The 8,828-nt window shown below is 41.5% G+C and overlaps 1 pseudogene across 1 annotated transcript; it reads right to left on the reverse strand.

Annotated features, from left to right (window-relative positions):
* Positions 1–3,095: 3,095 nt before the first annotated feature.
* LOC309960736 (hsp90 co-chaperone Cdc37-like) lies at positions 3,096–4,087 on the reverse strand (annotated as a pseudogene). Its single transcript has one exon. The product of its transcript is annotated as a hsp90 co-chaperone Cdc37-like (transcript).
* Between the last annotated feature and the right edge of the window lie 4,741 nt (positions 4,088–8,828).

Here is an 8,828-nt window from a genome sequence, read left to right on the forward strand (position 1 = left end):
CTGCATCTATTGAGATAATCATATGGTTTTTATCCTTCAGTTTGTTAATATGGTGTACCATATTGATTGATTTGCATGTATTTAAGAATCCTTGCATTCCTGGGGAAAAACCCCCAATTGATCATGGTGTATGATCCTTTTAATGTGTTGCTGGATTCTGTTTGCTAGTATTTTGCTGAGGACTTTTGCATCTATGTTCATCAGTGATATTGACCTGTAGTTTTCTTTCTTTGTGACATCTTTGTCTGGTTTTGGTATCAGGGAGATGGTGGCCTCATAGAATGAGTTTGGGAATGTTCCTCCCTCTGCTATATTTTGGAGGAGTTTGAGAACGATAGGTGTTAGCTCTTCTCTAAATGTTTGATAGAATTCACCTATGAAGCCATTTGGTCCTGGGCTTTTGTTTGTTGGAAGGTTTTTAATTACAGTCCCAGTTTCAGTGCTTGTGATTGGTATGTTTATATTTTCTGTTTCTTCCTGGTTCAGTCGTGAAAGGTTTGCTTTTCTAAGAATTTGTCCATTTCTTCCAGATTGTCCATTTCATTGGCATGTTGTTCCTTGTACTAATTTCTCATGATCCTTTGTAATTCTGCGGTGTAAGTTGTTGCTTCTTTTTCATTTCCAATTCTATTGATTTGAATTTTCTCTCTCTTTTCTTGATGAGTCTGGCTAATTAATGGTTTATCAATTTTGTTTATCTTCTCAAAGAACTAGCTTTTAGTTTTATTGATCTTTGGTATTGTTTCCTTCATTTCTTTTTCATTTATTTCTGATCTGAGCTTTATGATTTCTTTCCTTCTCCTAACTTTGGGGTATTTTTTGTTCTTCTTTATCTAATTGCTTTAGGTGTAAGCTTAGACTGTTTATTTGAGATGTTTCTTGTTTCATGATGTAAGATTGTATTGCTATAAATTTCCCTCTTAAAACTGCTTTTGCTGCATCCCATAAGTTTTAATTCATGTTTTCATTGTCATTTGTTTCTAGGTATTTTTTGATTTCCTCTTTGATTTCTTCAGTGATACCTTGGTTATTATGTAGTGTATTGTCGAACCTCCATGTGTTTATATTTTTTACAGATTTTTTCCTGTAATTGATATCTAGTCTCATAGCACTGTGGTCGGAAAAGATACTTGATACGATTTTATTTTTCTTAAATGTACCAGGGCTTGATTTGTGACCCAAGATACGATCTATCCTGGAGAATGTTCCATGAGCACTTGAGAAAAATGTGTATTCTGTTGTTTTTGGATGGAATGTCCTATAAATATTAAGTCCATTTTGTTTAATATATCATTTACAGCTTGTGTTTCCTTATTTATTTTCATTTTGGATGATCTGTATATTGGTTAAAGTGGGGTGTTAAAGTCCCCTATGATTGTGTTACTGTCAATTTCCCCTTTTATGCCTGTTAGCATTTGCTATGTATTGAGGTGCTCCTATGTTGGGTGCATAAATATTTACAATTGTTATATCTTTTTCTTGGATCGATCCCTTGATCATTATGTAGTGTCCTTCCTCGTCTCTTGTAAGTGTCTCTATTTTTAAGTTTATTTAGTCTGTTATGAGAATTGCTACTCCAGCTTTCTTTTGATTTCCAGTTGCATGGAATATCTTTTTCCGTTCCCTCACTTTCAGTTAGTATGTGTCCCTGGGTCTGAACTGAGTCTCTTATATGCAGCATATATATGGGTCTTGTTTTTGTATCCATTCAGCCAGTCTATGTCTTTTGGTTGGAGCATTTAACACATTTACATTTAAGGTAATTATCGATATGTATGTTCCTATTACCATTTTTAAAATTGTGTTGGGTTTGTTATTGTAGGTGTTTTCCTTCTCTTGTGTTTCCTGCCTAGAGAAGTTTCTTTACAGTTGTTGTAAAGCTGTTTTGGTGGTGTTGAATTCTCTTAGCTTTTGCTTGTCTGTAAAGGTTTTAATTTCTCCCTCTAATCTGAATGAGATCCTTGCTGGGTAGAGTAACTTTAGTTGTAGGTGCTTCCCTTTCATCACTTTAAATATGTCCTGCCACTCCCTTCTGGCTTACAGAGTTTCTGCTGAAAGATCAGCTGTTAACCTTATGGGGTTCCCTTGTATTTGTTGTTTTTCCCTTGCTGCTTTTAATTTTTTTCTTTAAATTTAATTTTTGATAGTTTGATTAATATGTGTCTTGGTGTGTTTCTCCTTGGATTTATCCTGTATGGGACTCTGCACTTCCTGGACTTATTTCCTTTCCCATATTAGAGAAAGTTTCAACTATAATCTCTTCAAATATTTTCTCAGTCCCTTTCTTTTTCTCTTCTTATTCTGGGCCCCTTATAATTCAAATGTTGGTGTGTTTAATGTTGTCCCAGAGGTCTTTGAGACTGTCCTCAATTCTCTTCATTCTTTTTTCTTTATTCTGCTCTGTGGTAATTATTTCCACTATTTTATCTTCAGGTCACTTATCGTTCTTCTGCTTCAGTTATTCTTCTCTTGATTCCTTCTAGAGAATTTTTAATTTCATTTTTTCTGTTGTTCTTCATTGTTTGCTATTTAGTTCTTCTAGGTCCTTGTTAAATGTTTCTTGTATTTTCTTCATTCTATTTCCATGATTTTGCATATCTTTAATATCAGTACTCTGAGTTCTTTTTCAGGTAGACTGCCTAGTTCCTCTTCATTTGTTTGGTCTGGCAGTTTTTACTTTGCTCCTTCATCTGTTGTATATTGGAAGATAATTGCTGTTTACTATATAGAATACTCAGTGTGGATGAACAGTGAAAACATAACCCATGGTGACTGGAGCAGGCCCCTCTGCTGGGGACCCCATCCCTACCCAGTGGACCAGGCTGGCAACATCTACCCCTCCCTCGATCCCCGAGCCTTTTGCATAATGCTGAAGTGGGGGAGCTGCAGGCAGTGAAGTCCATTGACTCAAAGCAAAGACTTGGATGAGCACTGGGGTTATGGCAGCAGTGGAGCAGTTGGGCAGGCCCCTACAGGCTAGGTGGGGGAGCAGCAAAAGTGGAGGAAGCCAGGAGCTAGGGAGATGGTGTCTATTTCTGTTTTCTGAAAACGGGCACACAGGGACCTGCAGGCAGTCAGGAAGCAGCTGAGGTGGGTCATGTGCTGACATCTTTCTCATCACCCGGCTTGGAGGCTTCCAGCAAAGGGTCCCCGGGACTCATCTCCTCCTCCTCCTTGGCCTCGTTGGACTTGGAGTTGGGGATCCAGAGGCTGGAGTTGATGCAGTGATGCCTGTGGTACTTCATGTCGGTGGGGTCCATCTTGCTGATGGCATCTTGTAGAATCTGCACATCATTCACCTCAAAGCATTTCTGGAGTTCCTCAGGGAGGGACTCGTATACCTTGATGGGGTCCAGGCTGCTCAGCCAAGCTGCTGCTTGCACTCTTCCTCCTCGTACTCCTTCATGACCTTTTTTTTTCCTTCATGACCTTCTTGATGTGCAGCTTGGCCCGGCCCTGCACGTAGTCTTTGAAGGCCTCCAGCTTGTCATTGAAGCCTTCCATGTACTGATGGTTGGCAGTCTTGATCTTGGTGAAGAATTGCCAGAAGCAGGCACGAGGGTCCACCTTCAGGCTCTTGGCCAGCTCCAGGATGAACTGCATGACAATGGTCTGGTGGGTCACCTGCTCCATCAGTGCACATTTCTCCTCCACCTTTAGGTCAAAGCACCAAATAACCAGGTAAGTTGGTGGTCTCCTCGCACACCAGGTGGACGTTGTCCAACAGGTACTTCTGGCTGTCATCCCAGCAGCAGAGCATGCTGAAGTGCTTGATCTGTTTCTCATACTTTTCCATGAAGGCTTTGTGTTTCTGCTCCCTCACCTCCTCCAACTCCACCTCTGCTTGCTCAGGCTTGGTATTGACTATGCTCTTGCTGAAGCCGTCCTTGCTGAGCGGATCCACGTTCCAGGGCATGCTCTTCTCCTTCTTGCACATCTCCTCTAGCTTCTGCTCCCAGCTCCGCTCCTCCTTGCACAGCTGCTGTGCCTCAGCCTGCAACCGTTACAGCTCGGCCCTGCTGCCCACGCCCTTGGCCACCTCCAGCCCCTTCTGCTTCCACTGGCACTCAGACACCTGTCTTCTCATTTTGCTTAACTTACTGTGTTTGGGGGTCTCCTTTTTGCCAGCTGCAGGTTCGTAGTTCCCATTGTTTTTGGTGTCTGACCCCAGTGGGTAAGGTTGGTTCAATGGGTTGTGTAGGCTTTCTGGTGGAGGGGACTGGTGCCTGTGTTCTCGTGGATGAGGCTGGATCTTGTCTTTCTGGTGGACAGGACCATGTCCGGTGGTGTATTTTGGGATGTCTGTGACCTTATGATTTTAGGCAGCCACTCTGCTAATGGGTGAGGACGTGTTCCTGTTTTGCTAGTTGTTTGTCATGGGGTGTCCAGCATGGGAACTTGCTGCTCATTGAGTGGAGCTGGGTCTTAGCATTGAGACGGAGATCTCTGGGAGACCTCTCGCCAATTGATATTACATAGGGCCAGGTTGGCTCTGGTGGCTTAATGTCCTGAATTTGGCTCTCCCACCTCAGAAGTTCAGGCCTGACACCTGGCCGGAGCACCAAGACACTGTCAGCCACATGGCCACAGACGTAAGGAGTTTCTTGCCTTTTGGGAAGTCTGAGGTCTTCTGCCAGTGTTCAGTCGGTGTTCTGTAGGAGTTGTTCCACATGTGGATGTATTTTTGATGTATTTTGGGGGAGGAAGGTGATCTCAATGTCTCACTCCTCTGTCTTTTTTTTTTTTTTTTGGTAGTACGTGGACCTCTCACTGTTGTGGCCTCTCCCATTGTGGAGCACAGGCTCTGGAGCATAGGCTCAGTGGCCATGGCTCACGGGCCTAGCCGCTTCATGGCATGTGGGATCCTCCCCGACCAGGGCACGAACCCATGTCCCCTGCATCAGCAGGTGGACTCTCAACCACTGTGCCACCAGGGAAGCCCTCCTCTGTCATCCTGAAAGTCCTCGTCTGTCACCCTCAAACTCCACGGTCAGTGAGAAAAGCAGTGAGCAATGAAGGGCTCAGGGTGGGTACTGCCAATACTATTATTATCATAAGTCCTAAACTTTTCATACCTTTCGTAGACACTATACATTTGGAAAACATGGTCATCAATGAAGAACAGAGAATTCATGGAAGGTTCCTACAGAAAACAGGCACTGAGGATGTGAGGGCGATCTGACCACAACAGCTGTCTCCCCTTTAATGGCCAGGGGTGATTTGGCTGATCTGAATATATATATATATATATACACACACAGATACATACATATACATTACATAGCATGTAAGTTTTTTTGTTTCTTTTACCAAAGAAAGCAGTTTTGAAATGAAACCAAGAAACTGGTAAAAAAAGATAATCAAAGGTGGCTCCTCTTTTATGTGCTTACTCTCCACGGCCTGCTTGTCTGTCCTTCTACACCCCCCGGCATGAGAATGCAAACAGATATTCCACTGAAGGGATTTCAAGGAAGGGAAGCAGTAACACACAGAAATGTTATTATGTTTGTAGGGTGGGTGGGAGAGTTTCTGCTGTTAAAGAATTCTGCCTCTGGGGTTTCCCTGGTGACGCAGTTGTTGAGAGTCCGCCTGCTGATGCAGGGGACACGGGTTCCTGCCCCGGTCCGGGAAGATCCCACATGCCGCGGAGCGGCTGGGCCCGTGAGCCATGGCCGCTGAGCCTGTGCGTCCAGAGCCTGTGCTCCACAGCAGGAGAGGCCACAACAGTGAGAGGCCCGCATACACAAAAGAAAAAAAAAAGAATTCTGCTCTTGGCCCTAGGCACTATGCCTGTTTACGTGCAGATGGGCAGCTTGCACTCTCACTCGCATAGTTTCTGCCTCGCAAGGCTTCCTCTCTTCATTCCCTGACCTCCTTTCTCCTTGTTGCTCTCTCTTGTCGGCCACGAGGATTATAGGCATGGTCACCCAGTACTACCTGGAGCCATCAGTTTTTCAGTCAGGCAAAAGATTTTCCCAGAGTCAGATGATACAAAACTTACATAAAATCACATGTATCTACTTTGCTTTCCTATATGGAAAGCTTTTCCATTCATTAAAAATAAATTGTGGAAATGTAAATTGATACAATCACTATGGAGAACAGTATGGAGGTTCCTTAAAAAACTAAAAATAGAACTACCATACGACCCAGCAGTACCAATACTGGGCATATACCCTGAGAAAACCATAATTCAAAATGAGTCATGTACCACAGTGTTCATTGCAACACTATTTACAATAGTCAGGACATGGACGCAACCTAAGTGTCCATTGACGGATGAATAGATAAAGATGTGGCACATATATACAATGGAATATTACTCACCCATAAAAAGAAAAATTAAGTCATTTGTAGTGAGGTGGATGGACGTAGAGGCTGTCATACAAAGTGAAGTCAGAAAGAGGAAAACAAATACCGCATGCTAACACATATATACGGAATATAAAAAAAAAATGGTATTGGTGAACCTAGTGACAGGGCAAGAATAAAGACGTAGACAGAATGGACTTGAGAACACGGGGAAGGGGGAAGGGTAAGCTGGGACGAAGTGAAAGAGTGCCATTGACATACATACATTACCGAATGTAAAATGGCTAGTGGGAAGCAGCCACAAAGCACAGGTAGATCAGCTTGGTGCTTTGTGACCACCTAGGGTGGTGGGATAAGGAGGGTGGGAGAGAGGGAGATGCAAGAGGGAAGAGATATGGGGACATATGTATATGTATAACTGATTCACTTTGTTATAAAGCAGAAACTAACACATCATTATTGTAAAGCAATTACACTACAATAAAGGTGTTATACTCCAATAAAGGTGTTTTTTTTAAAAAAAAGAAAATATGTGGATCGTTCTCTCAGGACCTCAACTGGTAAACACTCTGCACATTTACTTCACATTCTCATTTTACGGTAGATAATAAAAATAAAGTTAGCTGTTTCCAGCCCTTCTCTGATCCTCTGTGAGAAATAGAAACTGTCAGAGATGAAACAGTAACACATAAGTAACCCTGGCATCTTTCAGCCCCTTATAGGAAATTCTGAAGTATAGAAAGAAAACAACTGAAAAATCAATGGTCCAGTTCATATTTTAAGTAACGAAGAAGGCTGAAGTAGACTCTTCCAGATCACCCTATCGTATATAAACTACCCAGGTGTGTCCCCACACAAATCTCTGGCTAAATCTGCAAGGGGCAGTACCGTCTCCTCAAAGGCTCCCACCCCACGTTCCAGAAAGCCTAGATTTATACCAGAGGGAAAAATTTATTTAAGGGATTAAAATAAAAGTCATTAATAGCTGCTGAACTAAATGTAGACACCAGGTGCTATTGAAAGAAGAGCCCTTCTCTGTTATCTTTGTAGGATGCATTGTTAAGAGACATCTGGAGATGCTCGCAAATAAGACATTGACCTCTTTGGGATGCAGCAGCATTCAGGTTAGTGACACGGATGAAGTGACCAAAAGATGTAAGGTCTGTGGTGTATTTCAATAGGAAGAAGGAAAATATATCAGAAAACAAACCCATAAAGAGGCACTTAACACATTCCCCAAGATATATGATCTGTTAACAGAACAACAGACCTTTAAAAACTGTCCTAGAGATGGTTTGGGCTATTCTCAGCCGCGTTTTGACAAATTCTGTGTACAAAATTGAATAGGAAGTCATTAAAAAAAATCATGCTTGGGTCCCACCCCCAGATACTGTGATGTAATTGGAATGGGGTATAGCCTGGACATTAGGATTTTTAAAAAGTTTCCCAAATGATTCCAATGTGCCCTAAGGTTCAAGCACCAGAGGAAATCATTATATTAGACCATACAGTGTTTTGTTTCTATTCAACCAACATAGCATTTACCAACCCATTCTATAATAATATTTTCATTAAAAGCAAAAATTAAAATCACTTATCAATTAAATATAGTGGAATGGGAACATGCAGTGTAGAAGACCTGGGCCCACAGCTCTGCCAGTGTATTTACACAGGCTTAAATCTCCCAGATTTGTCTGGATCTGGGCTTCATCAGCTATAATATGAAAAGAAGATTCACGACCAACAGATTTGTTCTCCTAGCACTGTGAAGTATTGTCTCATTTAAACTACACTCAGTTTTGTGACTGTTTACTGTTTATTACAGATGAGAAGACGAACTCAGAATATTTCAGCTCACATAACTACTAAGTGTGAAAATGAGGGCTTGAAATCTGGCCTTGCTGCCCCCAGGTGGGACAGTCAGATTCATCCCACTAACATCTTGATGCTCTCAAGAGACCCCAAGAGCTTTAAGATTCTGTAAGACTATCAGCTACAAATATGATCGACACTACCAGTTGCTCAAGGAATGTATCATACTAGGGTAAAGGATAGAAAGCAGTGGCACATTTTATTGTTTTTCAAGAAGGATAAGTGTTAAACACTACCAAGTGTTAAACACTACCAAAAAAATTCTTCTTAATGGGATTTAACCTCTCCTTATACCCAAGGGCTTAAAAAATGCATGAAACCCAATTGCACAATGTGACTCAGCAAGAAAAGCCACCAAACAAATTAATAACAAAATCCAGGTCAAAAGAAATAAGAAGAGATAACAATCCTGAAAGATGCCTAAGTTAAAAAACTAGTGAAAGCGGGAAGAGATATGGGACTATATGTATATATATAACTGATTCATTTTGTTGTGAAGCTGAAACTAACATACCATTGTAAAGCAATTATACTCCAATAAAGATGTTAAAAAAAAACAAAAAAACAAAACAAAACAAAAAACTAGTGAGATCCACTAATGTGCAAAACTTATCTTCAATGAAAATTTCGTAATTTTATATTTT

The sequence above is a fragment of the Leucopleurus acutus genome (genome assembly GCF_964270905.1).
Source record: "Leucopleurus acutus genome assembly, chromosome: 4".
NCBI classification, from domain to species: domain Eukaryota; kingdom Metazoa; phylum Chordata; class Mammalia; order Artiodactyla; family Delphinidae; genus Leucopleurus; species Leucopleurus acutus.